The sequence below is a fragment of the Leucoraja erinacea genome, chromosome 9 (assembly GCF_028641065.1).
Source record: "Leucoraja erinacea ecotype New England chromosome 9, Leri_hhj_1, whole genome shotgun sequence".
Classification (NCBI taxonomy): domain Eukaryota; kingdom Metazoa; phylum Chordata; class Chondrichthyes; order Rajiformes; family Rajidae; genus Leucoraja; species Leucoraja erinaceus.
This window is the reverse complement of record NC_073385.1, coordinates 66270499-66280536: the sequence shown is the minus strand read 5'-3', so window position 1 is coordinate 66280536 and position 10038 is coordinate 66270499.

Sequence of the window (10038 nt, the reverse complement as noted above, 5' to 3'; positions counted from 1 at the left end):
TGGAGCTTGTACACTCTGGAGTTTAGAAGGATGAGAGGCGATCTTATTGAAACATATAAGATTGTTAAGGGCTTGGACACGTTAGTGGCAGGAAACATGTTCCCGATGTTGGGGGAGTTCAGAACCAGGAGCCACAGTTTAAGAATAAGGAGTAAGCCATTTAGAACGGAGAGGAGGAAACACTTTTTCTCACAGAGAATGGTTTGTCTGTGGAATTCTCTGCCTCAGAGGGCGGTGGAGGCCAGTTCTCTGGATGCTTTCAAGAGAGAGCTAGATAGGGCTCTTAAAAATAGCGGAGTCAGGGGATATGGGGAGAAGGCAGGAACGGGGGGGGTACTGAGTGTGGATGATCAGCCATGATCACATTCAATTCAATTCAATTCAATTCAATTCAATTCAATTTATTTTGTCATTTAGACCCCTTGAGGTCCCAACAAAATGACGTTTCTGCAGCCATACATTACAAACAAATAGACCCAAGACACAACATCATTTACATAAACATCCATCACATCGCTGTGATGGAAGGCCAAAAAAAAAAAACTTATCTCTCCACTGCACTCCCCCCCCCGATGTCAGAGTCAAATTCAAAGCCCCCGGCTGGCGATGGCGATGGCGATTGTCCCGCGGCCATTAAAGCCACGCCGGGTGGTGCGAGGTCGCACACCGGGTCTTGATGTTGGAGCCCCCGGCGTGCGCTCGCAGAGTCCCGCGGCCATTCCAAGCCGCGCGGGGCGGTGCCGTAAGGCCCCGCTCCAGGAGCTCTTCGACCCCGCAACTCGGGCGGGAGAAGTCGCCGTTGCGGGTGCCCTGAAAAGCGGTCTCCCTCCAGGGACCCGCGGGCTCCCGGTGCCGCCGTCCGCCGACCCACCAGACCCGCAGTTGCAGCCTCCGAATCTCCGGAGGTCGGGCCGCAGCAGCAGCAGCGCTCCACCACCGCTCCACCCGCTCCGGACTCGGCCCGCCCCGCGACGGTGAGGTGAGTCGTCGGCACCAGAGCCCCCGGTCTTCTCCTGTTGGAGGCCGCTCCTCGTTGCAGCCCCAACGACACACGGAGACCTGACAAAGAAAAGGTCGGGTCTCCCGTGCAGGGAGAGATTAAAAGTTACCCCCTCCCTCCCACCCCACCCCCCCCCCCCCCCCCCACACACACACTCCCCAACAAAAAATAACAAAAACGACATAAAAACATAGACAAAAAATAATAAAAACACAGACGGGCTGCAGAGGCCGCTGCTGACGAGAGTCGCGCGCCGCCTACCGACCACATTGAATGGCGGTGCTGGCTTGAAGGGCCAAATGGCTTACTCCTGCACCTATTGTCTATTGTTAAATGTATGTTTTTTAGTGTTCTTCAACTTGTTATATGTGGGGGGGGTGGGGTGGGGAAACATTTCTGTATCGTATCTCCGTCCGCACTGCAGCGTAACATCGTGGAGTTGGCGGCCTTTGCTGGAGACTGACCTAGAGAACTTCACCGCGTGTGCCTGCGGACTTACCATCACGGAGCTTGCGATGCCTTTGCCAGGGGTCGATCTCAGAGCTCCAACTGTGGATGCCTACATCATGGAGCCCGCGGTCTCTGGTCAAAACTCCAAGCCGCAGGAGCTTCAACCACCCCGATGCGGGAGCTTCGACCGCCAGCAGGGGGAGCTTCGATTGCCCCGACAGATGGTTCGACTGCCCCGACCGCGGGAGAATAAAGATGATTGGACCTTTTTTCTTTCAAACTTAAAATGGCGGACTGCAGGAGTGGGGTGACGTTGTTTATGGCTGGGATCCGAGATCGCCAGAGTCGGAGCTCCAACCAGCGCAGCCTGAGGACTACGGGAGCCGCGGTCTCCGGGGAGGAAGCGGCCGCTCCAGGCATTTCCAAGCCGCTGAGGAGTGTTCACCCGATGCCGGAGTTCCATCTTCCCGACAAGAGGGCCTGAAAACATCGGACTGGCTGCGGAGGCCACAAATAGGCCCCGACCTCGGGTGATCACAGAGGAAGAGGACTGAACTTTCTGATGCCTTTCCCCACAGTGGAAAATGTTGATTCTGTTGTGGGGGGACGTTCATGTTGAATTCTATAATGTGTTGTGCCATGTTTATTTTTTTTTAGTTTTTCTATGGGTGTACGGAAACTTAATTATTTATTTTATGTAAAGCACTTTGGTTTCAACGCAAGTTGATTTAAACTTACTTCTTACTTACTTTTCCCCTTCCATCACACTGAGGAATGTGGGGAAAATGCTGTGGTGGATGTTTATGTTAACCTTTATGTAGTTGTGTGTGTCTTGTTGCTTTTATTTTAGTATGGCTGTATGGTAATTCGACTATCACTGGTATGTGACAATACCTTTGAAACCTTTGAAGTTAAAAACCCATTTTCGTTAAAACACAATGATCTTTGCCCCAGTTCAATCTGAGGTGCTGCTTTACAGAGGGCTTTCTGATTTATGGGTTGTTCCCTGGAACACACAGAGACCAACATCAAGCGCCAACTTGATTAAAGATGCTCTTTGATCTGCTCCAAACTTTGTATTGGTTTATTATGGTCACTAGTACCAGACACATTGAACACCTTTGGCTGACGAAGGGTCTCGACCCGAATCGTCACCCATTCCTTCGCTCCACAGATGCTGCCTGTCCCGTTGAGTTACTCCAACTGTTTGTGTCTATCCTGTACACCTTTGTTCTCTACTGATTTGCCTGGAGAGAAAAAAAAGGGGACTAAGAGGGACCCGGGGGTGGGGGTGGGTGCGGGGGGGGGGGGGGGGGAAGATGGCGGGGGTGTCAAGAACTGGGGTCATCCAAGAACTAAGGGGGACCCAGCAGGGTACCAAACGAAGAAGGGATGGGCACTTTTCACAACTTTGGCGGTGTCTTTATGGCGATTCTTGTGTCCTTTGTACCTAAAAACAAATAATTTCACTTACCTAGGTACAAGTGACAAAGTAACATCATCATCAGCCATCAAATCATACCCCACCATGAAGACACGCACCAGTGCAACAGGTAGTGCCAAAAGTACAGGGTCCAGTGTCTCAGCAATTATCGCATTAGTTACAGGGAAGAAGTTCAAAATCCACAACGAGGTAGGGTGGAAGATCAGGACTACATCCAAGCAATGGGGGAATTATTCAGTCGTCTGACACCAGTAATTCTTGGTCTTCCAGCACAGCGGGATGTCCACAAGGAAATGCTGCCAACTGGCATATTCCAGACTGCAAGAGTACGTGCTGAGGGACAACACTGAAGCTCGGTGCAGCCAACGCAAAGGTTCTGTGGGGAAGGATCATTGTGTGAAGCCCTTCCACCAGTGGACAGTGAGGGGCTGAGTCTGGTGGAAGGGCTCCTTCAAACAAGGGCATTTTGGACAGGGGATTCCTGATTAACACGGGTGTCAGAGGGTGGGGGGAGAAGGCAGGAGAATGGGATAAGGCGGGAGAGATAAATCAGCCATGATTGAATGGCAGAGTAGACTCGATGTGTCGAATGGCCTAATTCTGCTCATATCACTTCTGCTTCGTGGATTTAAGAGAGAGTTAGATAGAGCTCTAGGGGCTAGTGGAGTCAAGGGATATGGAGAGAAGGCAGGCACGGGTTATTGATAGGGGACGATCAGCCATGATCACAATTAATGGTGGTGCTGGCTTGAAGGGCAGAATGGCCTCCTCCTGCACCTATTTTCTATGTTTCTACTTCTGCTTATGTCCTTATGATCTTATGAGGGGAAGGGATGTCACCCTAGCAGCCCACATGAGTGGCAGTACTATAGCAAATAGTGTAGGAAAGAACTGCAGATGCTGGTTTAAATCAAAAGTAGACACAAAATTCTGGAGTAGCTCAGCAGGACATGCAGCGTCTCTGGAGAGAAGGAATGGGTGATGTTTCAGGTCTTCAGCAAATAAAGGTGCAACACGATGGGGCATAAAATTAACAATATTGAATGTATGGAATCTGAAGAAGGGTCTCGACTCGAAACGTCACCCATTCCTTCTCTCCAGAGATGCTCCACATAGCAACATTATGCAGCATCATTGAGCAGTCTATTGAATGGAACACGTCCCTGTACTTCAACTTCATCGACTTTGAGAAAGCTTTTGACAAGTTAGACAGGACAACACTATGACGTTTAATGGACCATTATGGAATTCCCACCAAGATCATAAACTTAATCAAGAACTCGTATGATGGAACCTCATGCAAAGTTATGCATGCAGGCCAGCTCTCTCAGAGTGTTAGTGTCAGGACGGGCATCAAGCAGGGGTGTCTATTGTCACCATTCCTGTTCCTCCTGGCAATTGACAGCATCAAGATGGAAACAACTGAAGGGAAAAGAAATGGAATTCAGTGGACAATGTGGGAGCAGCTGGATAATCTTGACTTTGCAGACCGCATAGCTCCTTCCCACAGGTTTATATGTGAATTGGCTTCTGTAAATTGTCCCTAGTGTGTAGGGTAGAACTAGTGTACGGGTGATCGCTGGTCGGCGCGGAGTCGATGGGACGAAGGGCCTTTTTCCACGCTGTATCTCCAAGCAGTAACTCTAAACATAAATACAGAAAATGCTGAAAACAGTGCGCCAGGCAGCTTCCGTGGAAAAGAGAAACAGAATTAACTGCTCAATGACTTTTTCATCAGAACCTGTGTTTCTGATCCCATTTCAAACTTTCAACATTGACAGTATTTAGCCTGAGTGCAATTTTTTAAGTCCCTTTCCCTTGTACACATCAATTAAGGGCTGGTAAGAAAGTTACAGTATATCCGATCAAAGAAATGGAGGCAATACACAATTCATTAAAACAATGAATTCAAGAGATGTTTGATAAACACTGCTGTAGTTCACAAGTTATAGACGGAGAATTAGGCCATTCGGCCCATCGAGACCATAGAATATTTCTATTCTAGGGGCTAGTGGAATATTGGAATGGGAGAAGGCAGGTACGGGTTATTGATTGGGGACGATCAGCCATGATCACAATGAATGGCGGTGCTGGCTCGAAGGGCCGAGTGGCCTCCTCCTGCACCTATTTTCTATGTTTCTATGAGTCCACTCTACCATTCAATCATGTCTGATCTCCGCCTCCTAATCCTATTTTCCTGCCTTCTCCCCATAACCCTTGACACCCGTTCTAAACAAGAATTTGTTTATCTCGGCCTTAATAATGTCCATTGACTTGGCCTCCACAGCCCTCGGTGGCAATGAGTTCCTCTGACTGACCTCTGACTAAAGAAGTCCCTCCTCACCTCCTTTCCAAAAGAGAGCTCTTTAATTATGAGGCTGTGGCCTCTGGTCCTAGACTCTCCCACCAGTGGAAACATCCTTTCCACATCTACTCTATCTATGCCTTTCATTATTTCGTAAGTTTCAATGAGGTCCCTCCTCTACCTTCTAAACTCCAGCGAGTAAAGGCCCAGTGCTGTCAAACGCTCATCATATGCTAACCCACTCATTCCTGGGATCATTCTTGTAAACCTCCTCTGGACCCTCTCCAGAGCCTGCACATCCTTCCTCAGATTTGGGGCCCAAATTTTAGTTTAAGAGAGATGGTTGAATGGAAATGTCCAAACTATTTCTGCAAGAATGAAACTGTGGACAAAATGGTTGATTGCAGCAACTTCAGTTGCCAAAATTGAAATATCAATTCATTTTTTTGCATTGTGTGTACTTGCATTTCAGCTGAATATGCCTCCTCTGCAATGATTTTTGTGTCGTCTCTTCCTATTATTTTCAATGTTCCCACTTATAATGGAACAATGCTGTACATAATCCACACTCTTTCTACTTAGAACAAATATTCATACCTGTTTATAAATACAAAATGTTGGAGTAACTCAGCAAGACAGTCAGCATCTCTGGAGAGAAGGAATGAGTGACGTGAAGGGTCGACACCCTTCTTCAGACTGTTTAATGGTTTTAGATTGGATTTAAATAATGTGTTTATTTTAATTTTAAAACTGTGGATAGTGAGGAAGGAAATCTAAGTTTACCGCAGGATCTAGATCAGTTGAGATGGTGAGTCAAGGAACAGCAAATGTGATTTAACCCTGACAAGTGTGAGGTGTTGCACTTTGTACTACCTTAACAACTTCAAAAAACGTTGATCTCCCGGTTGCAAAACACTTTAACTCCCTCTCCCATTCCCACACTGATCTTTCTGTCCTGGGCCTCCCCCACTGTCAGAGTGAGGCCAAACATAAATTGGAGGAACAGCATCTCATATTTCGCTTGGGCAGCTCACACCCCAGTGGTATGAACATTGACTTCTCCAACTTGAAGTAACCCTTGCTTTCCCTCTCTGATTGTGTGCCTCCTTGTCACCCTCCCCTGAGCCAACAATGAACCATTCTACATTCCCTTATCACCATCCGCTTTGATCTGTCGTTTTCACACCTTACCCGTTAATATCTCTATACTTCCTCTCCACTGAATCTCTGATAGGGGAGAGGAAGTCCTGAACCTCTGGGTCTCCGGTAGGAAGTGGGCGATTCGGAAACTCCAAGCCGCTGCGTGTGTTCTTCCGTTCTGACGCCGGCGAGAGGGCCTGAACATCGGGCCGCTGTAGCGGCGACTGCGGAGCGCTCAAAGACCCCGAGCACGGGTGAACAAAGAGGAAGATGACTGAACTTTGGTGCCTTCCCTCACAGAGGCAAATGTTGACTCCGCTGTGTGGGGGATGTTCGTGTTAAAGTCTATCCCATTCCAAATCTGAGGAAGGACATTATTGCCATAGAGGGAGTGCAGAGAAGGTTCACCAGACTGATTCCTGGGATGTCAGGACTGTCTTATGAAGAAAGACTCGATAGACTTGGTTTATACTCTCTAGAATTTAGGAGAGTGAGGGGGGATCTTATAGAAACTTACAAAATTCTTAAGGGGTTGGACAGGCTAGATGCAGGAAGATTGCTCCCGATGTTGGGGAAGTCCAGGACATGGGGTCACAGCTTAAGGATAACGGGGAAAGGCCCTTTGTGGCTAAAGGGATCAGGGGGTATGGAGAGAAGGCAGGTACGGGATACTGAATTGGATAGATCGCCATGATCATATTGCAATGGCGGTGGCCGGCTCGAAGGGCCGAATGCGCCTACTCCTGCATCCTAAACCTTTCTATGTTTTCTATCGTGGCATTGTGTTCTTTTTATTTCGTGTGGCTGTATGAGCCAACGTCACTCTCCTGTTACCAATCTGCGTGGCACGTGTGTCACTAAATGTAACTGAACTGAAGAACGACGAAACTTGAACTGACCTGACACCGTCACCCAGTCATTTTGGCCTTCTCTCCACTAGATGTGTCTCGCGTTGTGCCTGTCCCCGCCGAGTGATTACTGCGCATTTTCTGTCTAACCTTAGCAACACATTCTTCTGTACAGTAGCTTGATACCATTGCAGATCCTCGTTCGTGAAACGTTTTAGAGGGATCTCTGAGCCGCGCGGGCACAGCTTTATAGGCACAATTTACAGCTATTTGTAGGGGCCTTTTGTCGCGGTAGTGGGACAGTTTGGACCAAGGGCACTGTGGGTCCGGTAGTGTTAGGAGGATGCCTGCAGATGCTGTTTAAAACTAACGCATCTGAGGGGTAACTTGAACATCGTCGTCTCGAGTACATGTAGCTTGTCCCTACCTCAGTTTTTACAAGCGGGGGTCAGGCATGTCATTCTCTTGGCCCGAGAAGCTGAATGGCCTGATTTGTTTTTGGGCATTGCGATGTTAACACCACTTCTTCAGTCTGTGCGTTGTTTTCTGTCCTGGTTGTTCTCTTCACGTGCTCTATCCGGATCGGGTGGGGATCTGTCCTTTCAACCCACTTGTGCGACTTTGTGCTTGGTATTGGTAAGGAGGGCCCTGAGTGTTTGCGGGCAGAACAGAAAGATCTGGCTTACAAGGGTGCTGGTTTTGTGACATGATGACCTGAGTTCAATGTGCTTCAGGGCCGGCGGTGGTACCAGCAAGGGCGTCTTCGCATGCTTTGCGCCTTCACTGGGCAGGCGAGGTATGCCCCCGACCTTTTTGGGAGTATCGTTGAGAGCGTCTAGTCACCCGCTAAACATGAGGTCCGCCTCATACGAAGCGTTCCTCTTCACCCGGTGCTGACCTGCTGCCAACTCTGTCGGAAAGTATCCTGCAGCTTTGAGCGCGTATGTAGGCAAAGTGCTGGTGGTAGAAACTCAGTGGGGTTGCGGCAGTCATCTACCGGTACGTCAAAGGACAAGGATCAGGCAACGTTTCGGGCCGTACACGCCTTCGCTCACAACTGATGCCAGCTCTGGGGGACAGAGAGCGAAATGAAGAGTGAGAGAGCCAGCGTGCCTCGCTCGGGAGACTGGGTAAGGGGAGGGATTACAGCCAAGGGGGCTACCGTAAATTGGTAGAAGTCAATGTTCTTTCTTGCCCGTCTCGCTTAGTAGGTGCAGAACCTGCGCTTCCAACTATGAGTGCGGCTTCCTCCCCCAATGCTGTTCCGGTTTTGCTGATGCCTGCACTTTGTTGCTTCGGCGCTCAATGTTGCTAGGAGATCGCCCATGTCCACAGAAATATCGGCGTTCAGATTCAGTACATCGCGAAGGGGGACGTTGAAAGTGCGTGAGGTTGCTCCAGGGCAGGACTCAAGGTTGGTTAATGAGCGACCGAGCGGCAGTTTGGGCGAAGTGATCGCTTCAGTGGAAGCCCTCTAAGGCCACGCTGGTGTCACTGAGCCTGCGCAATGACGCACATATTCTTTGTCTGACACCTTGCTGCGCTAATAGCAGGCGGATTGGGCACCTCCAGATTGAAGGCTTTTGCGTCGGAGGTTCAGTGAACCTCTGTCTGACTCGGCCCGCCTCGATGGAAGCGATCCGCTTTGGGTGTTCTCTTGGATGGAGCCTCGCCAATGGTGGGGTGGTAAATTACGCGACAGGGCATGTGTAAGAGTCTCATCTCCTTGCCGGTTTGCAGGGGAAGCGGACGGCGGCCCGGGTGAGGGGGTCGGCTGCGGCTGTGGGGAAGCGGAACGACTTGACCAGGGCGTTACGGAGGGAGCGGCTTGTTCCTATCCTTGTGCCGGAAAGCAGAGGTGTGGGGCAGATCTGGAAATGTGCGATGTGTGGGCGTTCCTTGCCGACGTGGCTGCCCAACTGACGGAGTACTCGTCTGTTGTTGTGACTGCTCATGGCAGTGGAAGGTGAGGACTAGCGGTGGACCTTCCTGTGCCCCGTTTGTTCCTAGTTGTGTCGGACTGAATGTGGGACGAGTCAGACCGTGTTTTGACCGTCGCGATATTTGTCACGAGACCCCTGTTGCTACAAGCCTCCTCTAGCTAGTCCGGGAGGGGAAACCTGCTGTTCCCTTGAAGAATGCTAGGAATTCTCCTACCTGCCCTGTGTCGCGGAAACACCTGTCATACTCTGGTAGCAGATGCACGGGCGTAGACTGGCTAGGATGGGAGCTCTTAGGGATAGAGCCTCCCGGACAGCGAAGCAGGGGTGGAAAACAGTGTTAGCTCCCCAGTATAGCCCACTGGGTTGCCAGTAGTTTATGTGGAAGTGTCGGTTCGTCAAAAGTCCTATCACCGCGCATGCGACTGGAAACTTAGTGATTCAGAATGGTAGGAGAGTTGGAAACTGGTCCCCCGTGATTTGAGTGCCGGGATGTGACCTTTGTTCAGGTGTGCGAATCCGTTCTCTGATCGAAGTTAGTTGAGTTGTGTGTGGACGCAGGATGTAAGGGCACCAACCTGGCAAATCTGATGGACTGTGTCTACGCGTGCATGGCGTGTAGGCGGCTCACTGTGGTGGCCCGGGTACCCCCTTGCGTCGACAAGGATTGCCTCAGTAATAGTCCCGGTCCTTGAGCTAATCCACTGAAGCGTAAGTTCTGTGCATCACTACCACGTTACAACATGTGAACAGTGATGGCTCCCACTCAAGTCAAGTCAATCAAGTTGTGTATCGTCCACATACACAATATCGACGATGTTCAGTGACCAATGGGAACCTCTTGGGTCAAGTTGAGAGACTCCTCTGTGCGTCTTCTTGTCAGGATGACCGAGGCAAGGATGTCCACATTT